Source organism: Pelmatolapia mariae, linkage group LG4, assembly GCF_036321145.2.
Source record: "Pelmatolapia mariae isolate MD_Pm_ZW linkage group LG4, Pm_UMD_F_2, whole genome shotgun sequence".
NCBI lineage: Eukaryota > Metazoa > Chordata > Actinopteri > Cichliformes > Cichlidae > Pelmatolapia > Pelmatolapia mariae.
Genome location: NC_086230.1, coordinates 11633062 through 11646189, shown reverse-complemented (window position 1 = coordinate 11646189; position 13128 = coordinate 11633062).

The window sequence follows — 13128 nt, the reverse complement described above, 5'->3', positions numbered from 1 at the left end:
AATAACAATAAAGAGTCTCGAATCTTCAGTTTTAAGCCTCAGTCATGTGTGTAATGCTGCATCTTTTTAACAATTAACAGAAATACGTTACAACATGTGTACAGCTCAAGGATGCCATCTTAATTACTACATTTCTCAGCAAGTTATTTTGAATATTTATGGTTGCGCAAAGCATGAGAGATCCATCTAAAGGTTTGAGCTGTTTGTGCAACTTATTAACAGAAAACGGGATTATCATGATTTATTCACACTGCATTTATTCCACTGATGCTTGAAAACACAAAGGCATGGTTTATGAGCGTCGGGATCGCTAATAGGCTACAATTACAAGCCTCTTTCATCGTCGACTCATGATCCAAAAGCTGGCACAGCACCTAAACAGAATTTATTTCTTGTGGATATTTGGTTTCTATCACCCATCTGCTCCCTCTTCCACCAAAATGTGGCCTCCAAAGGGAGCTCTGGTCTCCTGTCTTCTTCTTCTTTAAATGAATGCCATATGTACATGGTTTAATGACCAAAGCAATTCAAGTTCCACTGTGAGAAACCTGTTCCTACTTTCTCAAACACGGGAAAGCAGCCGTTAAGTAAGTTCTTTCCAAAGTGCTACAAAAATATTGATTGGTTGAGACAGCATGGGTTACACAATCAGGTGGGAAACCAACAAATAGCATCCAGCCCTAATGCTGTGTTCAAAGCCTGAACTAAATGAATGAAACATCAAGCAAACCAATGCCGTCTATTTAGAATCAAATAAGCCATTTGGTGTGTAGATTTGTGCCAAGTGCCTCCCACACAGTGTCATGCCTGTATATATTTTTAACATGCGGGGCCTCAGAGGAAAAAAACCCAACAACTTTGGCAGTATTACAGCTATATACAAAGCCGGTTGCCTGTATGTGAAAGAGTGCTGCGTTAACAAAGCTGTAAAGGATCGGCGAGGGAGGAAGATGGGTGACATAAACGGAGGAGGGGAAATGCTTGTTCCTGTCCAGATGGAGCCTCTGTGGGAATTTGGCCTGTGTGTGTGTGTGTGTGTGTGTGTGTGTGTGTGTGTGTGTGTGTGTGTGTGTGCGTGTGTGTGTGTGTGGAGGCTGCGTAGGTGAAATACCTACTAAGTTAAATAAGAGAAACTGATGAGTACGCTGATATAAGGATTTCCATACAAAGTAATTATTGAAATGCACATAGGGTATAAAAATGTTTCTGCTTAGTGTGAGTAAATATCATTAACTATAATAATAAGTAAGTTATCAATTATTACCTTTAAAATTTTCATGAAGTCAGATTTTGCTAAAAGTGCTCAATCATTCAGGACCAGTCAAGTGGCCAGAGGGCTTCCTCTAATCAAAAATATGATTGTTATTTTATAATAATTCACAAAACCAGTGCTGGGATCATTACTCAAAAAAGTAATACAATACAATACAATACAATACAACTTTATTTATATAGCACATTTAAAACCGAAGGTACACCAAAATGCTTCACAACAAGGTTAAAACATAAGATATAAGATAAAAGGCTATAACAGAGTACAACCCCCCCCACCCCCCCCCCCCCCCCCACCCCCAAAAGTACAGACAAAATAAAACATTGGAGCATAGTTTAGAAGATAAAATTACTGGATATTCATAAATATAAGGTGGGGGTATTTATACAGTGGAACATTAGTAGAAGATAAATAACATATGGGTAAAATATAGAGGATGTGCACTAACTAACTGAAAACGCTCGGTCAAACAGGTATGTTTTTAACTGAGATTTAAGTGAATAGATGGAATCAGAGGCGCGAATTTATTACACATTACTCAATACTTTTTTTAAAGTATGGATTACCAGGCATAATTATTCTCCAGAGAAAGTAATTCTAACATGTCTCAAATTACATTGTCAAAAATGACTAGTTAACAAACTAAGCCTGAGGCTACAGTCCCACACACTGACACAGATCCCCATCCTAATGAGGACACACTTTTAGTTTTAGTGTTTAAATGCGAAGTCTAAACCACAAAGCAAAGTTGATCACCACCCGCGGACAGGGGTGGATATAGAGAAATTTGTGGCAAAATCAAAACCATGTCTTTACACATATCGAGGTGTTACCGTCAGTAATATGTATTATATATGGTTAAAACACATTAAATGCAGTAAGTAAACACATGTTTCATATAAACATAGTTTGTAACTTTTTTATCTGCTTTAGTCCAAATAATTAAACATTTTAGTTATGTAAAACATTTAGAATTTTGATTTTAGGTACTGTATAGCTTTTATAATAAATAAGCGTGTAGCCCAATATCTACAAAATCCAGAAAGCTACAAAACATGAGGTGAATCAGTTAGAAATACGAGCCTAAGTTTCACACTCTTTTTGTTAGAAATAATCTAACTGTTACATAAATTTACACAAAATGTCAGAAATCTGCATTGATATGAACAACTTTTTCACCAAAAATTAAAACCTAATTCTTCATGATTTACTGGGTTAATAACACTCATCTTCATTCCATTTTCAGAGTGTAACAATGAACCACCTGCGTTAGAATCTGACATGCCCATGGTGTTGATTCAAAATTTGCTGTGTCGCAATCATAAGTGTTGGTTGCTACTGACAACAGGAAATGAAGCGTTTTAAAATGTGTTATAGTCACGGTCAATGCAATTTTTTTATACTGTGTCAAATCACAACAACCTCAAGGTGCTTTATACTGTAAGGTAGACCCTACAGCAGGGGCGATTTTAGCTCATTTTTGGGGGTGCTTCAGCACCCCCAAAATGAATCAAAGCACCCCCAAAGATTTCTTACTTTTTTTTGACAATATTTGCTGTTTGTGTGACACACTACTAAAAATATAAAAAGCATACAGTACTTGGTTGAGACGTAACATTTTAAGAACAAAAGTATAGATACCCCCCCCCCCCCCCCCCCAAATGGTTTGTTCCAGCTCTCCCCTACTCTGGCTCTAGCACCCTTGCTGCCAGAGCTGTGGTGGTGAGATGCAGCGGAGGGGAGTGCCTGGCTTAAAACAAGACATATTAGCTGCATTTAACCTTCAGTTACTCTTTATATAGTTAGGTAGGAGTCAGACCCTGTTTCTTTTTAGCTGAAAAACATTACACCCAGGTAACCTGCAGTGTTGAAAACTTGTTTTCCGATGATGTTTGCTACCATACAGTCCCTCCTGCTCTGTAGTAAAATCAGCGACATTTGACCGTCCTGTTGCTCCCATTGAAATATAGCCTAAAATCTAAAACTTAAAATTGTCCGTAGCCTATTATTGTTACCACTGTCCTGTTTGAAATGGATACTAACTAGCTAACTGACTGAATGCCCAACTCCTGGTGTGTGTGTGTGTGTGTGTGTGTGTGTGTGTGTGTGTGTGTGTGTGTGTGTTTGTGTACAGAGAGACAGCCAGGTTCATAATGGATATAAGGAAGTTTTTTTTTAAAAAAAGGAGCCACATTCAGGTAAAAGTGTAAAATTAAATGATCCGTCAATCAAGAATAATGTTGGATCAGTGTTTCAGTATTTATATCTTTTATTAGATGTTCATGTGGTTTGGTTATTTGCCTTTTGGTTGAAAGTACACTGAGAGAGGACTTTTTGTTAGTGATCTTAATAGTATTTTAATATACTTAATAGTATTTTTTTCATATTAATGTAATTTTTCATCTAATTGAATACAATCTATTTGTGTATGATTGTCAGTCCAAAGAGGGAGCGAGGAAAGAGGGGAACGTGAGGAGAAAGTACAAGGTCAGGAAGAACCAGGTAAGAAAACAGACAGAGAACAGTGACAGGCAAAACAGAAACTGTTAAACTGACAAAGAGAAAAAACCTGATTTTACTCATACAGTCTGGAAGTTATGTCCTCCCTATATTAAAGCTGCTATACAGAATCTGCAAAACAAACTGGGTTGAAACATTTTTGACCCTCTTTAACAACATTCCAACATAACATTATCATTGATTGGGGAGATTAAAATTAATGATATATTTTTAGGTGGTTCAGCCACAACTCTACTAAAACCTCAGCCAGTAATAGGTTAGCCAACTTTTGGACCGTCCAGTTGTCTGTATGACTGCCGCAGTACGTACATCACATTTGCACACTATCAGAAAGTGCCAAATGTGCCCTGGTGGAGTGAGGAGCTGTAAAGAGAAGCAGAGTGCTCTGTTTATATTCTAAAAATGTTTTAAGCTAGTTTGTTTCAAAAAATTCTGTACAGCAGCTTTAAATGTTGTCCAAAAGCACACATACACTTACCTTATCAGTGTTTCTCAAACTTTTTAAAGTGTGTACCACCTGAGAAAAATGTCAAGTTCCCCCAAGTACCAAGCATGAAACTCATAAATCTTACAACACAAAATTAGTATTATTAAATTAGTCAAATTAGTATCTGCAGTAAAGATTTTTTCATACATTGTATACATTCTACCACAGGCAAAGTTGCCTCCATTTTTATAGTTTTTTATTATATCTTGTAATAATTTATTCTGTTTTGGGAGTGTTTTTTATGTATCTGTATTATACTGTTTACTTTTTACTCACTATGAGCATCATTCATTATCCCCCCCCCCCCCCCCCCCCCCCCAGTAATTAAGGTTAGGATATGTATTTTTTTTATTCCAATCCATTCTTCTTTTGCAGCATTTTAATAACCTTTATCAGATTTGATGGTTTTGTTACAGACTTTTCAAAAAGGTGTTTTGTTTTTCTTTCACGAATGTGGGGATTAAATTGTGTTAAAATGTACAAAACAGTGATGTCATGTTTTGAGACGAGGACCCAGGCAGAGAGACTTGATGAATTTAAGAATCTTATGATTTAATAAAGAAATTTGCAGACTTGCACAGAGATGGTAAAATTTTGATGACTGATAACAGAGACGAAGACAACAGACGATGAGGACAGGGAGAAACGGGGGTTTAAATGCACCAAGGAGACAGTCATGGAGAACTCGGGACAGCTGGAGACATTTAAGGATGCAGAGACTGAAAGAGACAGGGAAGAAGTCTCATCGTGACGAGTAAAGTTTATCTTGCCTGGCTGGGCAGCTCTCTGGGTGCTCAGCACACCCAAAGCTCTAATCCTAGAATCGCCCCTGCCCTACAGTAATACATACCACCGTGTCCATTTCACGCTTTGCCTCTCCAAAACGTGAAGTGTACAGACATTCAGAAAATGCATTAACAGCAGGGGGAGATAATATATTTAAAGCCACGAAGTCGGTAGTAAGCAAAAAAAAAACCCCATTAAGTATATTACAGGGTCTTTAATTATCAGAAAAGAAAAATTAAGCTAGGCGGTTAATATATATATGTAAATGTGTACATAATGTCTGTTTAAATGCTTTCCTGTGATTATTTTCATGTATGCTTGAAATAAAATATCTTCCTCTGCTGTTACTGCATGTGTGTACATTTCATGTTTTGGAGAAGCAAAGCATGAAATGGACACGGTGGACCGGCATGTCTATTACATGTTTTAGTTCAAATCAAACTCGCGTTGGCAAGAGATTATTTTAGGGTGTCACATGCCACCCCATGCACCACAGTAGATCCGCCCCTGACCAGAGAGACTCCAAAGTGATGGCCACAGTATTGAGGGTACAATGCTGCCTACCAATGCCTTTGTTACCTTTTGAAGATCAGGCTCTAGGTGTGCAGGTGTTTGTAAAGTTTCAGTGTTGTGTTATATTCTGCTATTCTGCAGCTGACTGCAGAATATATATATATATGTGTGTGTGTGTATCTTTGTGTGTGTGTGTGTGTGTGTGTGTGTGTGTGTGTGTGTGTGTGTGTGTGTGTGTGTGCCAGAAGAAAAAAAGACACATTTTAATTCATTTTCTTTCTTTTTTCTGGTCTTTGTCAATTTAGCCAACTACATTCCACAATATAAATGCCCATGTTAAATGAGCCAGTATGGCGTCTTTCCAGTAAATTGGTGGAATTTGATACTTACTTCAAAAGCTTAAATTCAGACTGATCACTGTCTTCAACAGCCATACTGAAACACATTTAACCACTTTCAGCATTTTATAAATTAATTTCAGTAGCCAATGGGACATAAAAACGTAATTTACAGAATATTGTTTTAATCAAAAAAATTGCCTAAAAGTAACGTTTTAAGGGCTTTTCCCCCTAGACGTTTTCTTTTTACAAGACTAAACGACATCACAATGCTGCAAATTATCCATTTTTTCATGTACTGTAATACTGAGTATAAACTTTAACTAACATAAAATGGATAAGTGGAAGGAAATGAATGGATAGAATTAGTTTTCAAAAACATTTCAGAAGAACTGAAGCAGCACATTCAGCACTTAAAGACAAATTTAAGCCAATTAGGACATAACATGTAAGCTTTAAACTTATAGTATATCAAATGTCACTTGCTGAGCAGCCCACACCTTAGAGAAGATTCTGTCATGTTCTTTCTTACATCATTCTCCATCTCTGAGAGTAAAATTATCACATAAACGCTTTTTTTCTTCCCTTGAAAAAGTACAGTCACAATCTGTCTGTACTTTTAGCTAGCAGACAGATTGTGTGTCAAACTGCACAGAAGCTATTCGTGTGTCATATTTGTTGAGCTGTTTGAAACATTGAATTTGAAATTACCTGCCACTTCAAAAGAGTTCCTCTTTTATTTATGCTCCTCTTCAGCTAGACGCTGAAGTGAACACAACTTTCTCCCATCTGAACCGTGAACACGTCGCAGGGATGAGATGGACAAAATCGTGTGTGCAGGTGGACTCATGACTCGTGACTTACCTGCATCTGTGGTATCAGCTAAAAGTCTGTGAAGGTTCTCAGTCATCCAGGTCATCGTAGTCTAAGGAGCTTGGAAAGAAAAGCGTCTGGACTTCTTTAAGTTGCTTGAAGACGTTTCACCTCTCATCCGAGAAGCTTCTTCAGTTCTAAGGTCAAATGAAAGAAAGGCTCTTGGCTCTTTTAAAGGAAGAGTACCCAGCCACTGGTACAGATATGTAGACGACACCTGGGTCAAAATCAAAACACAAGAAGTGGAATCCTTCACTGCGCACATTAACGCCGTGGATAAAAACATCAAGTTCACCAGGGAAGACACAAAGGACAACTGCTTGCCCTTCCTGGACTGCGCTGTGCACATTGAAGAAAACGGCAACCTCAACATTGAAGTTTACCGGAAGCCCACACACACGGACCAGTACCTCCTCTTTGACTCCCATCACCCTCTGGAACACAAACTTGGAGTAATCAGGACCCTACACCACCGAGCAGAACATGTTCCCTCTAAGCCTGAGGGAAAAAAGAAGGAACACACACATGTAAAGGAAGCACTCAAAACATGCGGTTATCCTAACTGGGCGTTCATAAAGTCAGCTAAGAGGCACAGAAAAGAAGATCAGACACCAGCGAGGGAGGATAAGAAAGACAGACGCAACAACGTAGCCGGTGTATCAGAGAAACTCAGGAGAGTTTTCTCCAAGCACGACATCCCAGTGTACTTCAGACCCAGCAACACACTCAGACAGAAACTGGTTCACCCGAAAGACAAAACTCCAAAACACAGACTTAACAACGTGGTGTATGCTGTACAGTGCAGCGAGGAATGCCCAGACCTCTACATTGGAGAGACCAAACAGCCACTTCACAAGCGCATGGCACAACATAGAAGAGCCACCTCCACAGGACAAGACTCAGCAGTCCATCTGCATCTTAAGGATAAAGGTCACTCTTTCGAGGATGCCAATGTTCACATTTTGGACAGAGAGGACAGATGGTTTGAAAGAGGAGTGAAAGAAGCCATCTATGTCCACTGTGAGCGACCATCTTTGAACAGAGGCGGTGGTTTACGACACCAATTGTCTGCCATCTATAATCCAGTTTTGAGATCCCTTCCCAGATGCCTTAACGCCCACTCACATTCTGGGCCATCTGACCTCAGGAATTCACATGATAGGGTGGGGCCAGGTTTAACAATGAGCTCACCCGAAACCCTGGCTGATTAGGTCCCACACCCGCTTTCACACCTTGGCTCATGTGATTAGAGGATCACCAGGGGGTCCTTTGTCCCTCTTTGGGGGGATACTCCCACTGGGTTTAAATCTGGGACTCTCGGCCATTTGACCTTAGAACTGAAGAAGCTTCTTGGATGAGAGGTGAAACGTCTTCAAGCAACTTAAAGAAGTCCAGACGCTTTTCTTTCCAAGCTCCTTAGACTATCAGCTAAAAGAAACACCAAACTGCAACAAAGGCAAAATGAATATGCATATGAATGAATGAAAAAGGAATTTTTTAATCAAGCTGCCTATGTCCACTTTTCACCCAACATTGGCAGTAGGTTATATTTGGCAGTGTGACAAATATGATGCTTACTAAGTCAGAATCATTACATGGGTTGCTAAGGGGCTTGCAGATGCACAGAAACTGTGAACGGAGCTTGAATTTTCCGTATGTGAAATTACCACTTGGTTTTATTTTCCCCCAAAGGCCCTCAAGGACACTCTGAGAAAAATAAAGAATCTGAATTTAATGAATATGCCTGTCTATTGCTTCAACTTGATATCAGCTTATTATGTAATGAATAAAAACATCTCCTCATGCAGACATTTCCACATGAGGAAAACCTTGTCCTAATTTACCAATATTTCCAAAAGAATGACAGGCGAGGTGATAGTTTACTTTAATGGTCCTTCACTCTTCTTATAAAAAAGGAAGTGAGTTAAATTGTGCATTGATCATTTTTATTTCTTGATATTCTGGTTTCTCTGTCTCTTGATCTGGTCACATATGCCTTTCCTCCTGTGCTTGCTGTCAAAGCTCCTATTTCCATGGCCACGGGAAGACCTGCATTAATTTAATCATTTCCACTGTGTTCAAGAGGCTTCAGTGTGATTCAAAAGGATTGTGAAAGACGATTTTCAATTTACACTTCAGGTTAGCTGCAAACTCAGTGTCATTTGGAGTGAACAAAATGATGGGTTTTCATGGAAACATTTTCATGTTTCTGACAGGAAATAATGTAGGCACGTAGAAAAGCAAATGATATTGAAGAGTAAGCCTACAAGTCTTTTTTCAACTCGTATTTCCAGCGTGACCTCGCCAGTTTGGCCCTTTATTTAAAATGCTGATTTGACAGCTGCCTGGTTTTTGTTATAGACTGTGTTGTTTCTATGTCTCTATGGGTATCTTAGCAGAAAGCCACAAAATATTGCATGGATGTCTTGTATGTTTATTTGCTCCTGTTTGCCTTCGTGCTATATCTCGGGAGTGTTTTACTGTGTATTCAACAGCACACAGAGACATAACTTTAGCTTTGTGTTTTCTGTGTAGAGTCTACAGAGACAATGTGTGGGTTCCTCTCACATTGCCAACACAGTGGAGTGAGTAAACAATAGCTTGAATCACTGCCCAGTATTCTGCTGACAGTATTTGCCATCATTTGAGCTTCATTTTGATCAGCACTTTATAAACTTACTTTTGGATTTTGCCTTTAAATTTAAGGTGCTTTCTGTTGTAATGACAGACCACAGCTGTCATTGGGTGATAGGCAGTGTACATCCTGGACAGGTTACTAGTCCACTGCACGGCAAAATAGTAGTGGTGTGCGATACTGCATATATTGGTATAGATCCGATACCAAGTAAATACTGGCCAGTATCACCGATACCGATACTTTTCAATAAATGCGGTGGATGCGTCATTGAATTGCTAAATCTCAATTAATTTTCATGACCTTAAGTGTTTTTTGTGATGTTTCCTTTTTTATTATTAAATGGTTAAAACCCAGGACATAATTAGGAAAAGTTTATAATTAAATAGAAAATGCTTTATTATTGTGGCGAGCTGTGGTCTAATGTGCTCTGCTTGTGTTGTTGTTGATTTTGGTGGTGATGTGAAGCGGGAGAGCTGCAGGCGTTGAATGTAGTGTTACAGCAACCGTGTAATTATTGTAAGAATAAATGATGCTGCGAAGCATGAAAATGCCATCGGGTCTGCCGTGGTGGTTTACAGTTACAGTTTGTTTGTTTTTTAGAAAAATCTTACAAGTACTGTTGAGAAACTATAATAAAAAAAAATTACAATAAAATTCTCAACAACAAAAACAACTGGTGAAAATATAAATAATATGTAAAGAACTTAACAACCCCCAAAGCATCTAAGTTAGAGACAGCGCCACATCCAAACACAAGAGGGGGGAGGGGGAGCAAAGTGTGCCCCTCTCTGCGCTGACACAGGAGCGTTGAGTCCAGAGACCTGCCTGTTTCGTCTTTGCCAAAACCACAGCACTGCAAACAAGATCGGAACTTAAAGTAAAGAATCAATCTCACCAGGCTAGTGTCGATCTGATACCGATGCCGACTTGGTATCGATACAATCGATATTTGGATCGATCCGCCCACCACTACAAAATAGGTTGTCAAATTAATGTAAATTCAAAGTTAGTTACCTCTCAATGGAATAGCTGAATAAAGATTTTCCATGGCTGTAAATGAAACACATTTACACAGCTGTGAATGAGACACAGTCCTCCCAGATGAAAAAAAAGAAACATGTTTGGTCTCTAATTTACCGCGAGGAAAGTCTGACTCAAGACTCAAACTCAAGACCAGAAAAGCGTGTGCAGTAACTTAAATGGGTGAACTAATGGGCTAGTTCAATTTGTGGCATGACTGGCTAGAATTGGTTCCAGACAAACTCTCCAGCCATCCCATGGATTAGATTGGATTACAATCCTAGATGGAACATTATGGATTGGGTTGGGTAATCCACTGGGGAATATTAACTTCTGACAGTGGATAAAATGTGTTGGACACTAAAGATGGTCAGAGTGAGAGGTTTAACAGCAACCACAAGGTCACAGGTTAAGTCCCCGCCAAAGCCAAAATATCCATTCCCGTCAAAGTGCCTTTTCACCTCCGCCTCGTGCTGCAGGCGTCACCGTGCTCTCTGTGCAAAGGCACCACTTTCCGAGATTGATGCCTTTGTTTGAGGTGCTAAAACAGAAAAAAAAGTGACAGAGAGATTTTGAATTAATGTGAAAGAATCACACATTGAAATTGTGTCTCCGCCCACGTGTTTTTCCGTTTGCTGCCTCGGAGAAATGTTGAGAGCGCCGAGAAATAAATTAACACCAAGCAGCCTGCCAAAAGCAGTTAGAAACTGGCTGTGACAGGCAATTCTGTTAAAGCTACAGCACCACAGCAGGTGTGAGACACGTCGCTACAACAGAAATTAGCTGAGAACATTTTCATATTGCATAATATGGTTCGCTATGTCTAGTCACTGGCTGTACCACTGTAACACAACACAGCACAGCCTGTTCAGCTGCTACAGATCCAGCAGGCATATTTAGAGTGATGCACGCTAAGAGTTTTTACTTTCTTTTTTGAGTAATATTTAATTGAATATAAACACGACAGGATTAAAGTGGTTTGTGTTGGGAATATTCTGTGGCAGTAGCTACTGATGGATACCATCAGTGTTAAAATGATGTTCCAACCCAGTACTGAGTATAAGCAGCTCCTCGCACACAGCAGCCACACAGTAACAAGGTTAGAGGGGCTTTGACTTAGTTAAGATCTAACTGTGCGACATCAGACAGCTGACTGTGACTGCCAGGCACAAGCTGGAGAACCTCTGCTCGACTTTAGATGTAAGTCCACCGCTGAAAAGGAGGATTGTGTCAAAAAGCGGCGCTCAGCTGTGTCGTGCTAATTAGGGATTACAGATTTTTCTCTGTACCTCTCAGTGCCGTAAGCTACCTGCACCTACAGGTATGATTGTTGCGTTTTTATTAGTAGTCTCTTGACAGATTGTCAAACCGTCACAGTGGTGGTACAAGCAGGCCCGAGAAAGACTCAGAAATGTCATACCATGACTTATGCCTCGAGGCAAAGAAGCATACATAGAGTTACTTTTTGTTAAATCCCTTCTCATGGCTGTGTTTTTACAAATCTTGTACACATGCCTCCCTCATTGTTTGCAAACAAGTCTGTAAAAATGACAGCTTTCTGACAGCAATCTTGAAAACTCGAGCCTTCATGCTGTGTAGGCTCCTCTCTCTCTCTCTGTTTTTTTTTTTATTGGTGTGTTTTTTACAGTAAACTTGAGGGTGACTTGGCTTAGGCAGTGGCTGACAAATGGGACACGGGGAATGTGGGGTTTGGGCAAAAAGCATGTCACAGTAAACAAGGAGAGAAGAAGGGAGTGTAAAAGAAATGAAATGTGAGAGGAGGGAAGGAGGAGTGAGAAGATGAGTGGAGGGTGAGAGTGGAGGATGGCAGAGCAGAGGAAGAGCGAACAGTGAGTGAGATATAAATTCTATTCTAATACACAGAAAAATAGGCATCGGGATTGCACAGTTACATCACACGTACAGTAAGATACACACAGGTGGGGTTTTATCCAATCCAGCAAAAGAGAACTGCAGTGGAATCAATACTTTATTGGGGAAAGTTTACAGTGTTTATTTTCTTGACATTTTACCTGCTTTCTTGCTTAACGTTACATGAGAATAAACTGCTTTCATATCAGTTTAGACTGTAGTCTAAAGGGTTTGTGTCTAATTAAAGCTCACAAAATGTATTTATGTCAATCAAATCATTTAAAAACTCTGTTCATCTGCAGTGAGTGCTCCCAGAGATCACGCTGACTACAGACCAGATCCACTTGGTGTCTTTTGCTCTCTGGGTCGGCTTGTCAGTGCACTGTTTACCTCAGCTGTCAATATGCCAGGTGTGAAGCTTCCAAGTGTATTTACTCTGGAGGAGTGTGTAGAACTTTGTGAAAGGAGTCTGATATGGGTTGGTGAGTCAGTGATGCTCACTTCTGTCTGATGACAGCGACACTGAGGTGAGCAACCATCATTCCTTCACCTTGTGTCTTCACTTCGGATTGTTGTACTTGCCACGTTTTCCTGTGTCTACAGTTCTCCTCACTGCGCCATCGCTACTCGGCTGCTGTCAATATCTACGGGCTGGTCTCTTGGCAAGGATCTCCAAACAACTCCACTGTTTCATCTCTGGAATCTGAATATTCACCCTGCTCAATGGCCTGTCCTCTTGCGCACCGCCTCCTGTGGATCGTCAGGTTGGAATCGCATTCATTCATTCACCTGTTGAACACTTACTCGG